The sequence below is a fragment of the Rattus norvegicus genome, chromosome 1 (genome assembly GCF_021556685.1).
Source record: "Rattus norvegicus strain SHRSP/BbbUtx chromosome 1, alternate assembly SHRSP_T2T, whole genome shotgun sequence".
Taxonomy (NCBI): Eukaryota; Metazoa; Chordata; class Mammalia; order Rodentia; family Muridae; genus Rattus; species Rattus norvegicus.
This window is the reverse complement of record NC_141534.1, coordinates 210,611,291-210,631,932: the sequence shown is the minus strand read 5'-3', so window position 1 is coordinate 210,631,932 and position 20,642 is coordinate 210,611,291. Positions and strand designations below refer to the sequence as shown.

General features: G+C 51.5%; 1 long non-coding RNA gene across 3 annotated transcripts in view; it reads right to left on the bottom strand.

Moving 5' to 3' along the window:
* Nucleotides 1-20,642, bottom strand: part of LOC102548505 (uncharacterized) — a 71,913-nt gene that overhangs the window by 24,244 nt on the left and 27,027 nt on the right. The gene's annotated exons all lie outside the window — the stretch shown is intronic.

Sequence of the window (20,642 nt, the reverse complement as noted above, 5' to 3'; positions counted from 1 at the left end):
GGGAGAGTTTGGGTTATTACCAGCCCTTCTCCTCCTGCTACTGTGGAAAAGAACCCATGGAGTAGGGCTGGATTCTCTGGTCATGCAGGCTTAGTGAGAGCACAGACACCCAGTTGCAAAGGAGGCAGTTTATTCCACCCCCCCCCGCAGGGGTGCCACAGAGCCCTGGACAGCACAACCTCTTAGTGTTTGTGATCGTAGATGCCCAGCCTCACAGTCCCGGACCAGCTTATCCCTAAAACATTCTGTGGCTCAGTCTTAACCTGTGTTCCCTGCCATTCACTAGTTGGCAAATCAGAAGAAAATTCTTGTGTCATTTGAGACCTGGTGAGCCTGATCCCACCATGTTGGAAGCACCAAGGCCAGGTGACCAGCGAATACCAATGGCTGGCAGGAGAGTCTGAATACCAAGGGTCATCCATGGCTGGGCCCTTTGCTTCCCCAGAGCAGAGAGATATAAGGTGGGATGAAGGTCACGGGCAGTCAAGCCCACCCTAGCAACTTGGAGAAGAGGTGGGCTTCCTAAAGGCTGTAACCAAACCTGGGGTGAGAGGCCCTGAACCTGCTGGAGTAGCTCATGAGCAGAAAGAACACTAGATAAGCCTTAGCTAACCTCTATTTCCTTCTTTGCCCTTTTTTGGGGGTCTCGGGGTGTCTGGCTGGAGCCTATTGGGTAGTCTCTACATTCTCTCCCTCTTTAGCACCAGACCAGGGCTGGGAATAGCTACTCTTCCATGGCCAGCATGCCTGTGCGTATGGATGTGCTGATTGGTCTGCTCTCAGTGACACATGTGACCCTGCAACAAACAGGCCCAAACAAGGACAACAGCCTCCCCAAGTGTCCCCATGCCCGGGAAGGGTGGGGGCCTAAGAGTTGAGAACAAGGTTGGCAGGGGTACCTGCCAGTGGGTCTCGGGCCAAGCGGGCATAGCAGCTGAGGCTGCCATTCTCCACCCGTCAGGACCAATGGCGATGGAAGAGGACAGCTGAGCAGGAAAGGACAATGGGGACATCCTCCTGGGAGGGAGGACTTAGGGCAGGGAAGAGGGCACAGAGAGGGAGGAAGAAGAGGTTGCCAACCAAGCCCATGCTGACCAGAACCCACTGCATCTTGCCTGCCATTTCCCTCCATCCTGGAGGCCCCAAGCAGGCTCAGTGGTCTCCCTGGCTAGCCAACTGTTATGTCTCCAGAGAGGGTCCCCAAATTCTGGCTCTGGGTGTAGTCATGGCTGAGAACTCACAGTCAGAGCTTACAGCTCCTTCCCCTCACAGACCCATAAACGGATCTGGGGACAAGGGCAGCTGAGAGGGCCACTAGGAAAGAAAGAGAGAGCTGATCTGAGAAACCTGAGAAGGCCAGCTGCTCTGCCATTTTTATTTCCTGTCGCTCAGCAGCTCATGCCCTTTTTGGGGTCTCTCAGAGCCTGGCCAACCCAGCTGTCTCTCATGCCCACATTCCCTACCTCTTGAGGAAGAGTGCTGATCTCTCAGGCTGGAAATAGCTGTGCCTTGTGTCCTGAGGAAGCCCCTAGGGACATCAGGGGCAGCGGTCCCTCCCTAGAGGGTCGGCTGGGAGGGGCACCTCAGAAAGATCCTATATGGTCACTCACACTGTCCTGACTGGCTTTGGCCTTCCTGCCTCTGGCCTTCTCCCTTTGTCAGGGGTTCCTTGGTCCTGGACTTGTGGGGAGCAAGGCGGGTGGGCTAGAGGAGAAGGCCCAAGGCAAGAGTCTGGAGCAGCTGTTGGGACAGAAAGAACGTGCACTGCGGGCGGCCCAGCAGGGGCAGCGGCCCTGTGCCATGTTTTGCGCGTGATGTTTCTTTCCTGGAGGCCCTGGCCTCAAGCACCCTCACTTGCTGAAGTTTCTTTCTTTCAACTGCATCCCGCTGCCCGTGTTTGCTTTCCTTGGTCTGGGATGGGCAGCCGGGGAGCCGGCTCTGTGCGACTTGGCTTCTTCCGAAGACCGCTTCCTGGAACACTTGGCAGGGCTCGCCCTGGGAACCGAACCGTCCTCTCCCTCCTCCCAGCCTCATTCTCCACTCCCAGGCAAGACACCCAGGACCCAGCTGAGGGTTCTGAACTGTGCAAGTAAAGTCAGGGTGGGACAGAGGTCCCGACTCAGCACTGTCCCCGTGCCCAGAGCCCCGACTTTGAGAGTCCAGGTAGAAACAAAATTGTACTCCAGCAAAAATGTTCTCAGAGTCTAAACTCAGCTCCTCGATCCCATGCACTGTGCTCTCAGTTTCTCCACGTGTTACATAAGGAGAAGGAGCAGCCCCACCCAGCTCTAGCCAGTCCTAGGGAACTTATGTAGCAGCCCCTCACCCTTCTCTAAGAATCCTACTCTCTGCCCTTCCTCTCAGGGTCTCTGCTTAATTAAGGGCCTAGCTCTGCCTCCATTCCTACTGTCCTGTCCTACTTTGGTTTTCTTAGTCCAAACCCATGTGCCAGACCAGAGCTCCACCTCTCTTTCTGTCCCTGTCAGCCCCTTCCTAGACTTTCTCCTGGCAGCATATGGTGGGCATGCAGTAGGGGTATGTATGAGAGTCAGGGTTAACCTGGCTTTTGACTAGTCCTTTAACCAAAGAGATAGTGACATCAATGGGTAGGTACGGTTTTGTCTACTCTAGAAGCTTTCCTAGGGCCACATGCTAGCTGGGCTCTGGACTAGCATGAAGGGCCCTCACAACACCTTCCCAGCATCCTGTGGGAGAGGTCCTATCTAACACATCCTTCCTCTTCAGCATCCACTTGGGATGGTGGAAGAGAACCAGAACCTTCTAGGAACCTGAATACTATGTGTTGGGAGTCAGAAAGGAAGAGGGGGGCCTGAGGGTCTCCTTGGGATTTCTCATAGGCTCCCCCACAGTGATATTGCCACTCACACCCATTTGCTGACAAAAACTGGGCAAGGTAGGTAGGCAGATGCCCAGAATGACCTATTCTTCAAGACCTCCTGGTCCTTGGCAATTATCTGTCCCCATGATATTTCTGAGTCTCCACTCTATGGAGGAGCCTCTTTAAAGTGACTGGGCTTCCTATCCACAGCTCAGAGCAAGAGGCTCTCTGGGGCATGCAAGGCTGATGTGTATATGTGCAAGCCAGACAGGTCCATGTCCTCTTCACACAGAAGTTGACAGAGTGCTACAAGGCCTGGATACTAACCATTTATGGGTCAGTTTCAACAGGCAACCCTGCCACCTCAAGACAGGGAGGCTGGAGACTTGAAAGGGAGCAACTGGCACCTCTGGGTGCCCATGGTAGTAATAGGTCTGGCTGTAGCTAAGACTTCCAACTCGTGTTTCAGGATTGTTGATTGCAACTTGCTCAGTTACATATCTGGGGAAGTCATTTTTCTGTGTGGAACAGACATGCAGATCCTAGGATCTCAACTCCAAGTAAAGTATCTTGTAGCACACTACACAGCACACTACACTTCTGCAAGGTGGTGTGGGCATGCCTCTGCTACAGCATCTCAGTCCCTCTCCAGAAGATTGCCAGGACTCTCCCCTGCCTCTTTGTCTCCTCTGTAGGAGCCTTGGCACAGCAGATGAAGTCTTATGGACACCCCATTCCATGAGAGTAGTTCTCAGGTGCCTTTGTAACACCCAACCCCAGGGCATCCTTTAAGACAAAGGACAAGACCCGCATATGTGCCAGGGACTGCCTACTCCATGGCTCTGGTGGTCCATACTGGCTCTGGGCGGGGGGTCCCTGTCTGGAATGCACATGTGGAAAGATGGTGCCTGGAATTTTTTCCTTTGGAAAAGAAAAGGAAAGAAAAAAATTGTTTTAAAAGGGGAAAGATTGATGTTCGCTTTGCTTTCCCACACTTGGTTTGGAGCCAACGAGGTGGTTTGAGAAGAAATTCTCCTGTCCGCTATTAAATGTAACCGAACACGGTCTCCATGTACAAAATCACAGAGGGCCTCAGACACAAAGTTCAGGAATCTTCTTCCCCCCACTGCAGGCAAGGCATGATGGCTGTGCAGGGGCTGGGGGCAGCGGGGCTGAAAGATGGCCAGAAATGGAGTGGCCAGCCTGTAGCCAGGAGCTGCTTACAGATGACCAGTCAGGTCAAGGCCCCAAAGATGCCCAGGATGGTGGGTCAGCCAGTCTTGGCTCAGGGATCCTCAGAATTCAGATTGTTTTATACATTCCCAAGGACAAAGACGGGGGTGCTTGGGACTGTCACAGAGTCCCCTTATGTTCCAGACCAGGTACTCCACTTTGTCTTGGCTGCAGGTGAGTTCCCCAGCACCTGATTTCTGCACGGCAGCCCACTGCCTGCTACCGGTAGTACTCTTCCTCCAACAAAGGGGAGGACTGGGGCCAGCCTTGCCCCCAAATGGAGCCCAGATCAAACTCTGTGGATCTGTTTTCCCCTGGCTGGGAAGAGGAGCAGGTGGGAAGAGATATCACAGGGTGGTGTCTGCTGAATGCTGGCCTTGCCTCCGGGGCTGTCTGGCCCCATCCCTCTTTCTCTTCTGAAAACACACCTGTGCACACAAGTGCACAAAGGCCACAGCCTCCCAAGCCTGGTCTTCAGAGAGAATCAGCCTTGTTGCCAGTAGAAATGAACAAATGTTTGGGGTTCACCGCCTTCTTGAAAAACTTTCTCCTCATAGGTCTACACACTGTCTGGAACTGCTCAGACAGACAGGGTAGGAAGGGTCACTTCCTTGGTGTTCCCAGCTGGAAGGAGTGTTGAGTATCATGAATGTAGGCTTTTGGGGACCTAGAGAATCAGTGAAGGGCATAGGATAAGACCAGAAACTGGTTCCTCTTTAGATACCTGCTGGAGTTGATACCCAAGGGTCCTACAACCTGTCAGCCCAGGTGAGCAGGGTCAGTGATAATCACAAAACATCAAAGGTCTTGGTTTCCTAAAAAAGGCCTTCCTTGTAACATGGTGAGACAAAACTGCCTGGATGCTCCCGCAGGTGCTCCTCAACTTTGACGGCTGCTAAAAGAAGGCAGGGCTGAGATGGAGTTCTCCTCACTGGTTAGGCTCAAAGTAGACACACAGCTTCTGAACATCTAGAATATCATGCTGCCTCCAGGACAGCCAGAACACCCAGGTCTGCTGTTATCCACCGGCTCAGCCAAGACTTCATTTGCCCTTAAAACAGCAGAGGTCACCTGGTGGGTAGGCTTCCACCAACAGTACAGACTCCCCACTGTAAGCTAGTCTTGACAGTGGCTATCCTATAGGGTAGTGGATCAAATGCACCCAGCATGCCCCCCCAAATTTACTGATAAAATTAAAGATACCTGAAAATATACATTCAGATCAAGACTATATGCTTTTACGGCAAGGGTGTCTATCCACTGTGCCACACTGGATAAGACAGAACTGCCTTGGGTTACATATAGTATAAATGTGTGCCCAGTACTGACGCAGCCACTGAGAGACATAGCTCATACTGAAACCTTCCGGTTGATCTGTGATCCAAGTCTAGCAAGCATGTTGCACTTTATCAGTGACCCTAGACCACAGGGTAGAACGAGTGCTCACTGGAGCAAGACGGGTCCTTTAACCATTCCTGCAATGACACCTCTGCTCTGTCATCCAAGACCATAATTGCCCACCATTAAATTAGAGTTAAATTAGCCATACATCAGGGGCTTCAGGGGCTCTGTAACTGGGCTCCTGGCTGGTTAGTGATGGTTTGGAATGTTCCTGTCATGGAGGCTTCTATCTTGGTTGCTTGAATAGAAGCATCCAGATGTCACCCTAGATGGCCCTGGGTGGCCAGGATTCCAATTATCACAAGTCGGGCTTTTGACCAGGATCTCCTCATGTATGCTCTACTCCTAAACCCGTAGTTATCATATCTGGTACCTTACCGATGAACAGACTCAGTTCTGTTATGCCTGGACTCTGAAGGATCAGAAGTCTAAAGTCCTCCTTGGCTATGTAGTAAGTTTGAGGCCAGCCTAGGCTATATAAGACCCCGTCTTCAAAAACAAACCAAAACAGGAAGCTCAAATTGAAGCTGCCTGATACAGTGGCAGTAGTCAGCAAGTCACTGGTCTTGGATACCTCCCATCTGAAAGTGTCACCTGTGGTTTTTCTTAAACACACAGGTTGGGGAGATATAGACCATCCTCCTGAGCAGTGGCTTGGGACTTTTCACTAGGAGCTGGTCACTGTGAGCAGACAAAAGAGTGTGCAGCCCTGGGCTCCCAACCATTCCAACCCAGGGACTGAGGCTCTCAGTGTGTGCAGAAGGGGCCTACTGAGAACTGGGGACAGCATGAGCCAGGGCCAGGCAGGCAGGGCTGCCACAATAGCCCAGGTGTAAGATAATGAAAACCGGGTGTGGGGGCAGCAGGGAGGGGAGGAGGGGGCTTCAGCAAAGCTGGGAAGGCTGCCAGCATGGGTGTCAGGCCTGCCTCTTTTCCCCAGCATCCCAGCTCAGATATTTCCCTTGCAGAGAGGGCCCTGCATCCCTACTCTCTGTATACTTCTGTCCTACTAGGTCATGCAAACATCCATCAGCATGTGTCTCTGTGCTAGGCACTGTGCAGATTAACAAAGGCCTGTAGTACTCCCAGAGCAGTCCGGACCCCACCCACCTTGAAGTCCATTCAGTGTCTGTGCCTGCTTGAAGGTTTGAAACCACTGGTGGGGTGAATGGTGTACTACAGCCCCAGCTCTCTCACTACCCCTTTGTAGTCTATGGGGTGGGGGCAGATTTGACAACAGTCAGATTGGGAAAGAGCCCCACAGGGTACTTTCTTGGCCTTGGGGAAAGGAGAGTGTGGGCTATCTGGAAGGAGCTTACTCAAGACAGGGGCCAAGGTGAAAGTACTGAAGTGGTCCTGGGAGACAAGGGAGGAAGAAAATGGACTTCCCCTCAAGGTGGTCCCACTGTGAACTCTCTGCACCTGGCTCACTTCATGGGCTCTGTGGTGGCACAGGATTCCATGAGTGAGTTAACCTAGGCTGCAGCAACATAAAGACAAATGGGGGCTTTCCCCCCTTTTCCTCAAGAGCTCTTTGTTTTAGCTTCCCCATTCTGTAGGATGGCTGGGGACAGGTCCTTCTGCAAAAGACAATCATTAGCAATGTTTCCCAAGAATTTTGCTAAGAGGAAACTTTCTGTCTTTATTTAAACAAGGGCAGATCTGACACACTAGAGGCCTTTCGCCCTGCCATGGATGCATGGGGACACTGAATACTCCCTAAAAGTCCCTGACAAGGCTTACTGCCTCAGGCAGGTCCCTTCTACCTGCCTTTCTCACTGTGAAGGGCCGGGCGCCTGCTGGCTTGGCTGGGTGGGATTAGCCCACATACATTCCATTCAACATTCTCCAAACAGAAGAATCTTAATAGGAAATTAACCTTAAAAGGTGATGGGGGTCCTCCCAGGGCCACCTTCTGCAAGAAGCAGCTTGTCAGGGAGGAGGAAAAACAGGAGTTAATCCCCATAGCCTTCCTGGGAGCTTTGCTGATGAGACTGTCATAGTTCATGATCCAGCCTGGGCCTCCCACCTCCCACGCTGTCCTGTGGCCTGGGGGCCTGACACCCTACACTGGCATGGCAGTGGGGAGGGGGAGCATAGAGCCCGTGACACCTGCACCTGAGGGGCTCCCTGAGAAAGGGGTTTGGGCTTCCCCTCCAGGCTTCCTTTCGACCAAGAGAGTCAGCTGGGGAAACTGAGTCTCTGGATCCCAGGGCACATCAGAAAAGGAAAAGGCGAAGACCATGATGCATCTCACTTTCCTTCAGGTGGCGGACCCCATTTGAAAGCCAGCTCTCCATGGCAGAAGCATGTCCATTGTGGTGAAGACCTGAAGGATGACTTTACATATGGGGTTCTTTCTTGTCTAGCCCCCATTAGTCCTACAAAGAGAGGGATGTGGTGGGGGTGCACCTGAGCCCAGCACTCTGTCCTTGGGTGGGCCAGATGCTGTAGCATCCAAGGCAGGTTCCCCTCCTCCTTGAGCGCGCCTGGCCATGGAGTGCTGCTCCACATGTCATTGTTACCAGGACCCATTTACAGGGTGCACTTTGTACACGCACGGGTTTTACAATCCCTTTTATTAGTCATAAAAAGGGACAAGAGGAGAGACGGTAGCATGTTGGGGCTGGAGCCCAGCTGCTGCCCTGGCTGGAGAAAAAGGCCCAAGGCTGTGAAGATAAGTCTTCAAAAACAGCCCAGTCAGACCTGCTCCTGGGATCTAGGGTCAGGGGATGGATGGACTTCAAGTCAGGGCAGGGTCCCTTGGACCTTTGTGAATCTTGGGTAGAGAGCCCAACACTTGGGGCTCCGTGGAACAGAGGGAAGGGTAATGTGGAGGGTGGGGATTCGTGGGTCTACACCGTTGTCCTGGGGACATCCTTATTTCTGAGCTCTTTTTTAAGCTCATGGGAAGGTCTGGGCTGCACAGACCTTCTATCTCTTGGATGTCAGCTTCATGTGTCACTATGTCACCTCTCCTTTGCCTCTCCATGAACTTCGGGGTATTTCATGACCTCTAGCTGTACCCCAAATAATAAGTGGCCTTCAAGCTCATCTCTCCAATGCTGCTTCTAGTTGGCCAGAGCCCCAGGTAGTTGACTCAAGGAATCAGAGCTATAGAGGGTACCTGGATTAAGACATAGGTGTTCATGCTGCAGACAAAACACTGGGAAGAACATCTAGGACAGCCCCCACTGCAGTGCCTGTAACAGGGGACCTGTATGTAGCCTTAACCTCTGCCTACCCCATACTCAGCTACTCCACCCCTTAGCTTTCTACATGAACCCCAAATTTCTAGCTGCCTAGAACCCTAGGTCTGATGTGCTCAAGATGCCTGGGAGGGCCTCCTAGGATTCAAGAAGGTATCTACCTAGGTGAGGCCTTGGTATCCCAGGGACCCCCTCAGCCTGTTTCTGAGCTCTGTGATCCAAGGTCACCCCTGGGAATTAGTATGATTGGCAAGCAGGTGGTACTGCCACCCCAACTCCCACTGCCCTTCCATTGGGGAAGAAATGTTCCTAATGCTGACAAGCAAGCAGCTTTGCAATGGCGAAGAGGCTACTCCTGTCTGGTGAGGTCCTCCTCTAACTGGCTCCCCTTCTTTCTCAGCACAGGACTTTTGCCCTATCAAGGAGGGAAGATGGGAGAATTCAAATCCCACACAGGTAGTGGGTAGAGCTGGTGGTCACGTTCAAGAGACAATGCTGTTAATCCAGGTCTTTCAGACTAGCCAGTACCAAAGACATGAGGACCTCTCTGCCTCAGTATTATCTGGGGAGGCTGGGGCTACTGGGCTCATTGAAGAATTGGGGTGGAGTCCTCAACGTGCTGCTGTTCTGGGCCAAGTGTCTCCTATAACTGGTATCAAGCCTGGAGGGTTTTATAGCCCCCTTTCCCAATTTGTCTCTTGACATCTGTAAGGCATGATCAGAAAGTGGGTACTGGACCCACCCAGGTCCAAAGCCTAACCATTATGTTGCCAGCACACCCAGGACCAGTATTAAAGGCTTGGTGGCCACCTGAGTCTCTGTTCTAGTCTTCTAGAGCGGGGCTGCCCCCTCCCACAATAAGCGCTTTCCCTAGAGTAGGGGCTGCCTCTTCCCACCGCCACTGATCAGAAGGGGCCTCTCTCAGGGCAGGATAAGAAAGACCTTTGAAAGAGTCTTTGGGGTCTGCCCAGAGGCGCCCTGCAGGCGGCTGCTCCCCTCCCAGGCCAGAGTTTCCTGGAGGCCCAGGCATAGCCTCCCCCACCACCATGGAAAACTGACCCTAATCAATAGGACCACATGCTAAATAAATCACTCAGAGCTTAGTGCTTCTTCCTGCAGCGGCTGTAATAATAGTACTAACAACAATGTTCCTCAGAAACCTGGCAGAGGCGCCACTTGTGGGCAGAGATGGGGCCGGGGGCAGGGAGCTAACTGGCGTCCAGGACTGGGGCCCTGCTTCTAGCCTCTGCCCACCCACTGGACCCTCAGCAGCCCACAGCCACAGTCCAATCCTTATGCTCTCTCCTTCTCTCTGTTCAGTGTGCAAGGCTCAGACTCAGGGCCACCCAGACAGGACTGAAACCCAGTGAGATCTGGCCCCAGACCAGGACATACCTTAAGACATATACGATCACGCTCAGGGTGGTTTCTGGCCGCTCCTGAATAGAACTACAGGAAAATGACGGAGAAAGAGACTGAGAGACCCCAGTAAGGACTGAGAAGGAAATGATGAAATCAGTAAAGAGAACTCATTAGAGTTGGGTACAGGCTCACCCCTTAGCACTCAAGGCCCTGATCGTCCTTCGTTTGACCTCTAAACTACCTCCAAAGAGTCAGGAGGGATCTGGGACTACCTACCCTGGCACAGTAGTCTGGCCTCTGGGCCTTGCACCCCCCCGCCCCCCGCAACATTCATGCGTGCACGCACGCACACACACACACACACACACACACACACACACACACACACACACACACTTCACTTTTATCTCTCTACAAGGGACTGTTTAGTTGGACACAGAGAGCAAGCTGTAGAAGGTGTGGAGCCTCTATTTCTCTGTCCCTCTGTAGGGTGCCTAGTGAGTGAATGATACCCCATAATGTTAGGGTTGCAAGAAGTGACTGCTAAATGAGTGGAGGGGCTTATCTGTTCCACTGAGTGCCTGTTCTGTAAAAAGCGTGCCCCAGCGATCAAGAGCAGGCCTAACTCAGGGTCCAGGAGATGCCCAAGCAGCAGAGTCAGCAGGAAGCCCAAGGTCAAGCCTACAGAGGGCATCAGGTGGTGATTTGCTTCCTCCCAAACGTCTACAACCCAGAGACTCCGGTCCTGGCTGGAGCGTGGAGAGAGAAATAGGACTCTCTCTAGGTATCTGAGAGAAATGGAGGGTATTCACTGAGAGGTACAAACCACCGCTTGTCCAGAGAGCCTATCAGTTCTCCCTCAGGAGGGGATGGAGGCGGGGCTTGTAGTCTCTAGTATGCAAGGCCCACAGATGACCAAGGGAGGAAGCCCTGACTCTGGAGAAGGACCCGAAGAGCACGAGGGTGCCTGGCACGCATCTGCACTTTGCCCAGCTCTCTGTCGGATGGGGACTGATAGGAACACTGAGGAGAGGGGTCCTTAACTTCATGTGGGTTCCATTTAGGAGGGACTACTCTACCAAGCTTGATCTTATGCCATGCCATGGGGGAAACCGTGAATGTTGAGAGATTAAAGACTATTGAGTTCAAAGATGGCAGAGGGCAAAGGTCATGGATTCCAGTTGCCCCTGGTTTCACCTCAGCTCCTTAAGAGACTGGTGAAAGGAAAGAGCTTTTCCTCCATGCCTTGCACAGGGTAGGGAGCAGAAGAGTCCTAGGGCAGTTTGCACACAGCAAGAGCCTGCTCATGTTTTCCCCAAAAGCAATAGAAAACAAATACTCTACTCCTCACAAGTTCCCACATCCCCCCTAAATGAAACCCAAGGACTCAGCATACAGTATGGCAGAAGAGCCGGTGTGCTCTTTGTAGCACTGAAGGGCTGAGGAGTTAGTGGGGAAGAGTTTCTTTTGTTTTCTCCCTAGGCCCTTAGCCTGAGCATTACTTTTCCTGCTCCAGCCTTGCCCCAGTGCCACCTTGGGCCTAGAGCAGCAACTGGATGGAGGAGTCCAGGAAGAGGAAGGAGGGGAGGGGAGGGAGGCCCACAGGGCGTGAAATTCAAACTGTTTGTTGGCCCAACCACCAACTTAAAACAATGAAGTCAGAGGAAGTCCCATAGGAAAGAGAAACAGGCTAGGGGCCAGGTGGTCAGGGGAGCAGATCCAAGGGGCCAGGGTCAGCCTCAGAGACCCAACTCCGCACAAAACTGGATGAGGAACATGGAGTCTTTCGGTTAGGCTAAGGCAGTTCAACACTAGATCTGATGTGAGGCTCCAAGAGGACCAGAGAGACAGTCCCTGGGAGTTACTCCAAATGATCTAGGCATTGGCTGGGTTTGTCAAGGGGCCCCATGGCCTGAGGATTTTCCTTTGGTAAAACTGTAAGGAAGCTTGATAGGCAATATGGCGGTACCCTAAAGAGGCAATGGCTCCTCATGGCCTTCACATTGTTGATGGCACTTGCTTGTCAGGCATTCTCCAACGGGACAGGGAAACAGAGGCCCCACACCCACCACAGCTTGCTCTCCACTAGACGATGGTGTCTGGGGAGGTGCTGGGCCAGGAGGCCAAACCATTCTCCTGCTTAGAGACCCCAAGTTTACTGTACCAGCCTGGTAACTTGGTTCACAGCAATCCATGTTAAGCCAGCACCTATCTCCCAGGTATCCCCATGGCATTTCTAAATCTGAAGCCCTTTTGCTCTGTGTCAAGTATGTGCCCCAGCATATTCATGTGGGAACTGAGGCCACAGAAGGATACTTCTTCCAGGGCCTATGGAGTATGCCCCAGTTGAACTAGTACCCAGTTCCGAGTCAGACAAAGGGAGCTGGGCACCTGAGCTGCTTTGCTAGGATCTCAGCCAGAGTTGGGCTTTGGGCTCCTCACCCAAATTGTCCTGTCTTCTTTTCTCTTTCATATCTGAGGATGGAGGGAAGAGTCCTTCTTTACCAGGTGTTTCATAGAGGCCTGAGGCCTGCCCAGAAACAAGCTGTAACCTGGCCTGTTTTCCACAGGTTCTAGGAGGTTTGGAGGAGAGCTGAGAGGGAGGGGTGTGTGTGTGTGTGTGTGTGTGTGTGTGTGTGTGTGTGTGTGTGTGTGTGTGTGTGTGTGTATGTGTGTGTGTGTGTGTGTGTGTGTACTGCCTACTTGTGTGGAGATCCCACTGTTTTGTCATTGACACTGTGGCCTTGGGTCTCTCTACTTTGGCCATGGAGTTACAAAATGCAGGCCCAGCTGGCTTCTCACAGGCCTCCAGATCCTAACAATGTCACCATTTGTTTAACTATAGCCAAGGCAGGAACATTAGGAGAAGGCTGGGGCAGGACATCCACAGAAGCAAGGAGCAGAGAAGGGCAGCAGATCTGTGTCACAGACGCCACTTGCCACTGAGGAAGAAACCAGATTGGAGCTGAGTAAGCTTGGCCATGAGAGGTGCAGGCAATGGAAGTGCCCTCCTCTCCAGGGCCCCAAGGGTGAGGCCCAGGGCGGGGAGTGTGGGGGAGCCTTGGTGGGAAGACAGGCAGTCAGTCATCTCAGCCAGGGGAAGGAGGGAACTGAATGTGGGCTGAGCACTTGGACGCCACAGTGTGGGAAACAGCCTCGCCAGAGCAGGATGTGAGGGGGACCCAGGAGAGGGGTGGGAGGCCATTGAACCGGTTGCACGTGCAGAGACATGGCCCCTCTGCCTGGATCCTGCTGGTCTCCTGAGGGGATCCAGACCCCTGACTCACAGTCACACCACCAGCCAGGTGGAGACCCGCCCAGGAAGGGACTGGAGCCACCAGCTGCCTCCAAGATCTGAGGGGCTCCCAGGCATCATGGGCTCCCTGCCTCCCCTCCCAGTCCCCACACGAGGCTGAGGGAAGTGACTGAACGCATAAGTTCCTTCCAAGTAGCTCATCAGCAGAGCCCAGATGGAAAAATCCGCCTCCATGGAGCCTTTGAAATTGGGAATGATTTCTCTGGAAATATGTAGCATAAGGGGTGAGATAAAGGACAGGCCTGCGTGTTCCCTCAGACAGATACTGTCAACTCCACACAGCACGAAACCCCTTCCCACGGCCCCTACCATCACTTTGCTTCATTCTCTTCTTGCCCCCATCCCTGATTGTCCCAACTCCTGGTGACTTAGGGTCTGGGTCAATTGGGATCAAGATCCAAGACTCAGAATAAGAACAGAGACTGTAAGCTTGTTCTCTCCCAGATCAACAAGGCCATAAAGGTGGTGGCCTCCCAACCGAGGACCCCTCCCCAACCATGCCCAAGCCTTGCCTGTTCACACCAACAGGGATTCCCCTGTAATTATTTAAAGACACCTCAGTGTTCACATGCCATAGATCACCCTTGCCTATGGTTTACACTTCCCTGTTTGTAGAGAAGCCCACCACCTCTCAGTCCTCTTGGTTTCCCAAGTGCCCCTTCCCTATTCCCCGATGAGACGGTGGGATACAGCTCCATGAGCACACATCTCTGTAAGCCATCACTAAAGAGTAGCAGGTATGTAAAGAAATCCCGGGCTCCTGCCATCTTGTGGCTCTGCACCTCTAGTACCCTTGGACAATATGCCCTTCTTTCTAGGGGCAGAGGAGAGAAAGGGGAAGATCCTTCTGGAAAACTTTATGAGCCATACTAGAAGTGACTGTGTTGCCACTTGTAATGCAGGGGAAAATAAACCACAGAGTGGGTGCTTGCTAGCCACCTCTCCACACTGTGGCCTGGCCTTCTGCTTCCAAGTCCTTGTCTCTCTTATATCCCGTGGGCGCTTCTGCTATCCTCACAGTGATGGCCTCTTAGGCTTTGCAGATGGAGCTGACCTGCTTAGGATAGTATGTACCCTGGTTCCACATGCAGAGACATGGCCCCTCTGCTCGGATCCTGCTGGTCTCCTGAGGGGATCCAGACCCCTGACTCACAGTCACACCACCAGCCAGGTGGAGACCCGTGCAGCAGGACTCTGTAGCTGGGCCATACTGTGCTTCTGGAAAGGGAAGAGGTTGAGAGGAGACAGTATGGACTTTCAACTAGATGACTCAAGTGTAGCCCAGACCCATGCAAAGGAATGAGAAAGGACCCTACTTACAAAGGAGAGCGGTGGGCATGGGTGTGGCTAGCCCAAGAAGATACCCATGTACAATGGATGTTCACAGAGAGTAAGGACCAAATGGGCCCTAAACATGGACTTTGGGAAAAGAAACAAGGGAAATGTCCCACTTCCTGGTGAGTCCCCAAGCCCTGAGGAGAGTGTGGGAAAGTAGAAGAGCCAGGGAACAGCAAGGGCCCCAGGGTGACAGTGAACCTTCCTCTGGCCTTTCTAACAGCAGCCCCCAGTGCACAGCCTCAGCCTTCAGGAATGTCCTGTCGATGGTCAGAGCTGCCAAAGAGAATGGACAGGACCCAGGAGTAAGGCCCAGGCAGGTGGCCGGCAGCTCTGACACTTTCCTGGCCACAGTCCGCATCCCCCGTGGACACTGCTGAGGTTTGGGGGGCTTAAGCATCTGGGTGTAGGGTAGAGTTTCCAGACCTTTTGGCCCATCTGCTCAGCTCTCACTTGGAGGGCTTGTGTTGTTGAGATGTCTGAAATATTTGTTTTCCAAAGGATTAACTTCCAGATGATTCCAGAAGGGCCAGGAACAATCCACAAGGCTGGAGGAAGGAGGCACTTGTTCCCTCTTGAATGCAAACCAGGACAGTATCCTCCACCTAGACAGCCCAGGGTGACCTTATTTTTCTTCCTTTAAGCACCATTTGATTAATCTACTCAGTCCATCACTGGTCCCTTCAATAAATGCCCCCTAAAACTGAGGCCAGCTTCTCTTCTTACGCACTGGGGCCTCTTCTCTTTGATTACTGTCCGTATGTGGATATAGGTCAGCACCCACTCTGCCCCTAGGAATCAAACTGATGAGATACTACCTGCCCTAAGAACCTTCTTCACCTTCCTGGATCTCACCCACCTCACATGATAGCTCCTGGGATAGTGGTAATCCCATGATGCAATGGGACAGGATGGTGGACTCCTGAAAATACATAGTTTGACTTTGAGGTCAGGGTCTGTGTAGTTTGCTCAGTCCCAGAGTAGGAACTCAGATCAAAGATAATGCTCATGTGTCTTTTGCAGCCAGAGCAGAAACAGCGACGAGGCTCTAAGAGCGGACTGTAATAGATGGAGAAGGATGAGGAAGAAACTGGAGGGAGGGTCAGCAGAGGCCTTGAGAAGGCTCAGGGCAGAGACGAAAAGCAGCCAGGATTGCTGAAACAGTGGAGCCGCCATGTATAGATGGCCTCAAAGTGGTGACTGAAAAACCAGACTCATCGCTGTGTCTCTGTATCCAGGGGTCACAGAGACCGTCCCTCAGATGTGCTCAGCTCCCTCTTTTCTTTCTATCCCATCTCTCCAGAATCCTCTTTTGGGACTAGCTATCACACTTTTCATCTACCTACTACATTGTAGGAGACCCTGAATGCCTGCCAGTGTTCATCCATGGGTGCCCACAATGGGTCAGACCAGAAACGAGGGAATCATGGTACCCCATGGCAGACTCCTGCTCCGGTTCTGAAGCCAACAAGTCAGAAGGAAGATGTGCAAGACGCAGGAAAGGCCACAGGTCATGTGGACATTACAAGGGCATGTGGGAACCCAAGTGGACAGTTAAACTTATATCTGCCCCTTGCCATTTTGGATTGCATCAAAATGTCCCCCCTGCCCCAGTTCAGGCCTGTCCTCACCTCAACATCGGGTTGATGCAAATGTAATTCAGTGATCCTTCCTGATCTACGCCGGTTAAGAGTGCCCTGGATTCCATGGTGGCATCTGCATCCATTAGAAGAGAAAGTTTAGATAGAGACATAGACACAGGGAAAGCTTCTGTAAAAAGGAAGCATAGGTTTGGGGAATAAAGTCACAAGTTAAGGACCTCTAGGGTCTCCAGAGTGTGGAAGAAGCAGGAAGGATCCTCTCCTGAAGCCTTCTGAGAGATACCTTGATCTCGGGCTTATGGTGTCCAGAGCTGTGCTAGAATAAATTCCTGCTTTTGGGAGCACCTCAAAATACCCACACATACTCCCAAACAACAGTGAGGGGTTGCCAAGGCAAGCTGGCACCTTTCATGAGGAAGCTGCAGAGCATTCAGCTCAGAACTCAGATAATGGACTGGCTAGAACAGCAAAGGGCTAACACCACACACCTGGGCTGCAGCTGCAAGCATCTGGAACCCACCTGTGACACACAGTTAGCTGCTGCTCTCCGTTTTAGTCGGTGTTCTGTTGCTGTGAAGAGCCATCATGATGTGGCAATTGTGGCTATTTTTTTAAAAAGCATTTATTCTGGGCTTGCTTATAGTTTCATAGGTTTAGTCTGCTCTGTCTAGATGCATAGACAGCAGAAAGAGAAAGCAAGGGCCTGGCTTGGGCCCTTGAAATCTCAAAAGCCCAGTGACGCACTTCCTCCAAACAAGGTCATGGCTCCTGATGGTTTCATATAGTGCCACTCCTGGTAACCAAGCAGTCAAATCTATGAACCTATGGGTGTCATTCAAACCACCCTCCAGGTTAATCTTCTCTAGGCTAGTTGACCAGGAGTTGTAAGAAACATTAAGAAGTGCGTGTTTGGAAAAGCAGAATCATAAATTAGACATAATGGTACAAACCTGCAATCTGAACACTCAAGAGGTGAAGGCAGGAAGATCAGAGATTAGAGGTCACCTTAACTACATAGCTAGTCTGGGGTCAGCAGGGGCTATAAGAGACCATCTTCCCACACAAAAATCAGTTCTCTTATACCACAAAATATCAAGGCCAAAGTCAAGGTGCCCACGTCTGTAGGGCTGGTTTCTCCTTAGTTGCATGTAGTTTATAGATGGCATCTTCAATCTGCTTTGGATGACATACAATGTCCTGTCCCTATCCAAGTCATACCATGATACTCATGCTCCCATCCTTGGATGTGACTGTGTATATATCTTCATGCCGATGATACCACTGTGACCATGTTTCACCTAGGTGACACCTCTGTGCCCATGACCAACCCAAGATACAATTCTGTCCTTATGTCCCATCAGAATGACACCTATGTGCCCATGTCCAGCTAGGAGTTACCTCTGTACCCCTGTCTCATCAAGGTGACACCTCTGTGCCTATGTACTATCTAGGTGACACCTTTGTGGCATTATCCCCTCCATATGACACCTATGTCCATGTCCCATCTAGGAGACAGCTCTGTCTGTGTCCTATCCTGGTAACACCTTTATGTTTATGTCCTATCCAGGTGACATCTCTGTGCTTCTGTTCTATCTAGGAGACCCCTGTCCCCTTATCCAATCAAGGTGACAACTCTGTTTTGTTGTCCTGTGGAATCCCATGTGCCCATGTTTCATTCAGGAAACATCTTTGTGTCTATGTTCTATGGAACTCCTAAGCCCATGTCCCATACAAATGACAACTCTGTGCCTATGTCCCATCCAAAAGATACCTCTGTGTCTGTGTCCCATCTATGTGTCCAATCTATGTGTCCCATCTATGTGTACACCTATGTGTCTAGAAGATCTAGAAGGCATCACTTCTATGTATAGAAATATCTCGGGGCTGGGGATTTAGCTCAGTGGTAGAGCGCTTACCTAGGAAGCGCAAGGCCCTGGGTTCGGTCCCCAGCTCCGAAAAAAAAAAAGAACCAAAAAAAAAAAAAAAAAGAAATATCTCTATACCCAGGTCCTTCCAAGGTAATACATCTGAGCCTGCATCTTATCGAAATGATATTCTGTGTGAATGTCCTATACAAGTAACACTCTTATACCTATGTTTTCTCCAGATGACAGAAACCCCTGTGTCCATGTCCCATCCAGGTGGCACATCAGTGCCCATGTCCTGTCTAGGTAATGCTCCTGTGTCCATATCCCATCTATGTGACACACCTGTGTCCGTGTTCCAGCTATATGACATGCCTGTGTCCATGTCACATCTGTGTGGCACTCCTGTGTCCATGTCCCATCTGTGTGACACTCCTGTGTCCATGTCACATCTATGTGGCTCTCCTGAGGCCACATCACATCTGTGGAACACTCCTGTATCCATTACCCAGCCATGTGATAGTCTTGTGTGCATATCCCAGGTAAGTGACACTCCTGTGTCCATATCCCAGGTAAGTGACACTCCTGTGTCCATGTCCCAGGTAAGTGACACTCCTGTGTCCATGTCCCAGGTAAGTGACACTCCTGTGTCCATGTCCCAGGTAAGTGACACTCTTGTGTCCATGTCCCAGGTAAGTGACACTCCTGTGTCCATGTCCCAGGTAAGTGACACTCCTGTGTCCATGTCCCATCTGTGTGACACACCTGTGTGCATGTCCCATCTATGTCACATTTGTTTTCCATATTCCATCTATGTGGCACTCCTGTGTCCACGTCCCATATGTGTGACACTCCTGTGAGCATATATGATTTATGTGACATTCCTGTGTCCGTATCCCAGCTACGTGACACTGCTGTGTCCATGTCCCATCTGTGTGACACTCCTGTGTCCGTGTCCCATCTGTGTGACACTCCTGTGTCCGTGTCCCATCTGTGTGACACTCCTGTGTCCGTGTCCCATCTGTGTGACACTCCTGTGTCCGTGTCCCATCTGTGTGACACTCCTGTGTCCATGTCCCATCTGTGTGACACTCCTGTGTCCATGTCCCATCTGTGTGACACTCCTGTGTCCATGTCCCATCTGTGTGACACTCCTGTGTCCATGTCCCATCTGTGTGACACTCCTGTGTCCATGTCCCATCTGTGTGACACTCCTGTGTCCATGTCCCATCTGTGTGACACTCCTGTGTCCATGTCCCATCTGTGTGACACTCCTGTGTCCATGTCCCATCTGTGTGACACTCCTGTGTCCATGTCCCATCTGTGTGACACTCCTGTGTCCATGTCCCATCTGTGTGACACTCCTGTGTCCATGTCCCATCTGTGTGACACTCCTGTGTCCATGTCCCATCTGTGTGACACTCCTGTGTCCATGTCCCATCTGTGTGACACTCCTGTGTCCATGTCCCATCTGTGTGACACTCCTGTGTCCATGTCCCATCTGTATGACACTCCTGTGTCTATGTCCCAGCTATATGATACTCTTGTCCATATCCCATCTATGTGACATTTCTATGTGCATATCCCATCTATATGACACTTCTTTGTCCATATCCCAGCTATGGCACACTCCTGTGTCCATGTACAATCTGTGTAACACTTCTGTGTGCATGTCCCATCTATGTCACATTTGTTTTCCATATTCCAGCTATGTGATACTCCTAAGTCCATGTCCCATCTATGTGGCACTTCTGTGTCTATATTCCATTTTTGTGACACTCCTGTGTGCATATATGATCTGTGTGACATTCCTGTGTCCGTATCCCAGCTACGGGACACTCCTGTGTCCATGTCCCATCTGTGTGACACTACTGTGTTCATATCCCAGGTATATGACACTACTGTGTCCCTGTCCCATCTATATGACACTCCTGTGCCCATGTCCCATCTGTGTGACACTCCTGTGCTCATGTCCCAGCTATGTGACACTGCTGTGTCCATGCCCCATCTATATGACACTCCTGTGCTCATGTCCTAGCTATGTGACACTGCTGTGTCCCTGTCCCATCTATATGACACTCCTGTGCTCATGTCCCAGCTATGTTACTCTTCTGTACTATCTTATCTAGGTTACTGTTTTGTTCCCGTCAGCATCATATACAAGTGTTATCCAGATACTAGATGGTACCACCATGTTCACAGTGATCTGAAAGATACATTGTGGGAGTTAGTTCTGTATGGGCAGAGTGTCCGGAAGATGACAACGGGTGCTGGCTCCAACTGAGAGAGCCATAGTGTGAGGTTAGGACATAAGTCTTGGTCATGAACTCAGAAGAGACTGAGGCTCCACTCTCTCTCTATGCTCATCCTTTAGAAGAGTTACTAAGAAGGAATCTGACTCCTGCCTCAGGAAAGCTGAGCTCTTTCTCTACCACCTGCTCTAACTCCATATCCACCAACAGGGCTCGGAGTAGGCTCCCA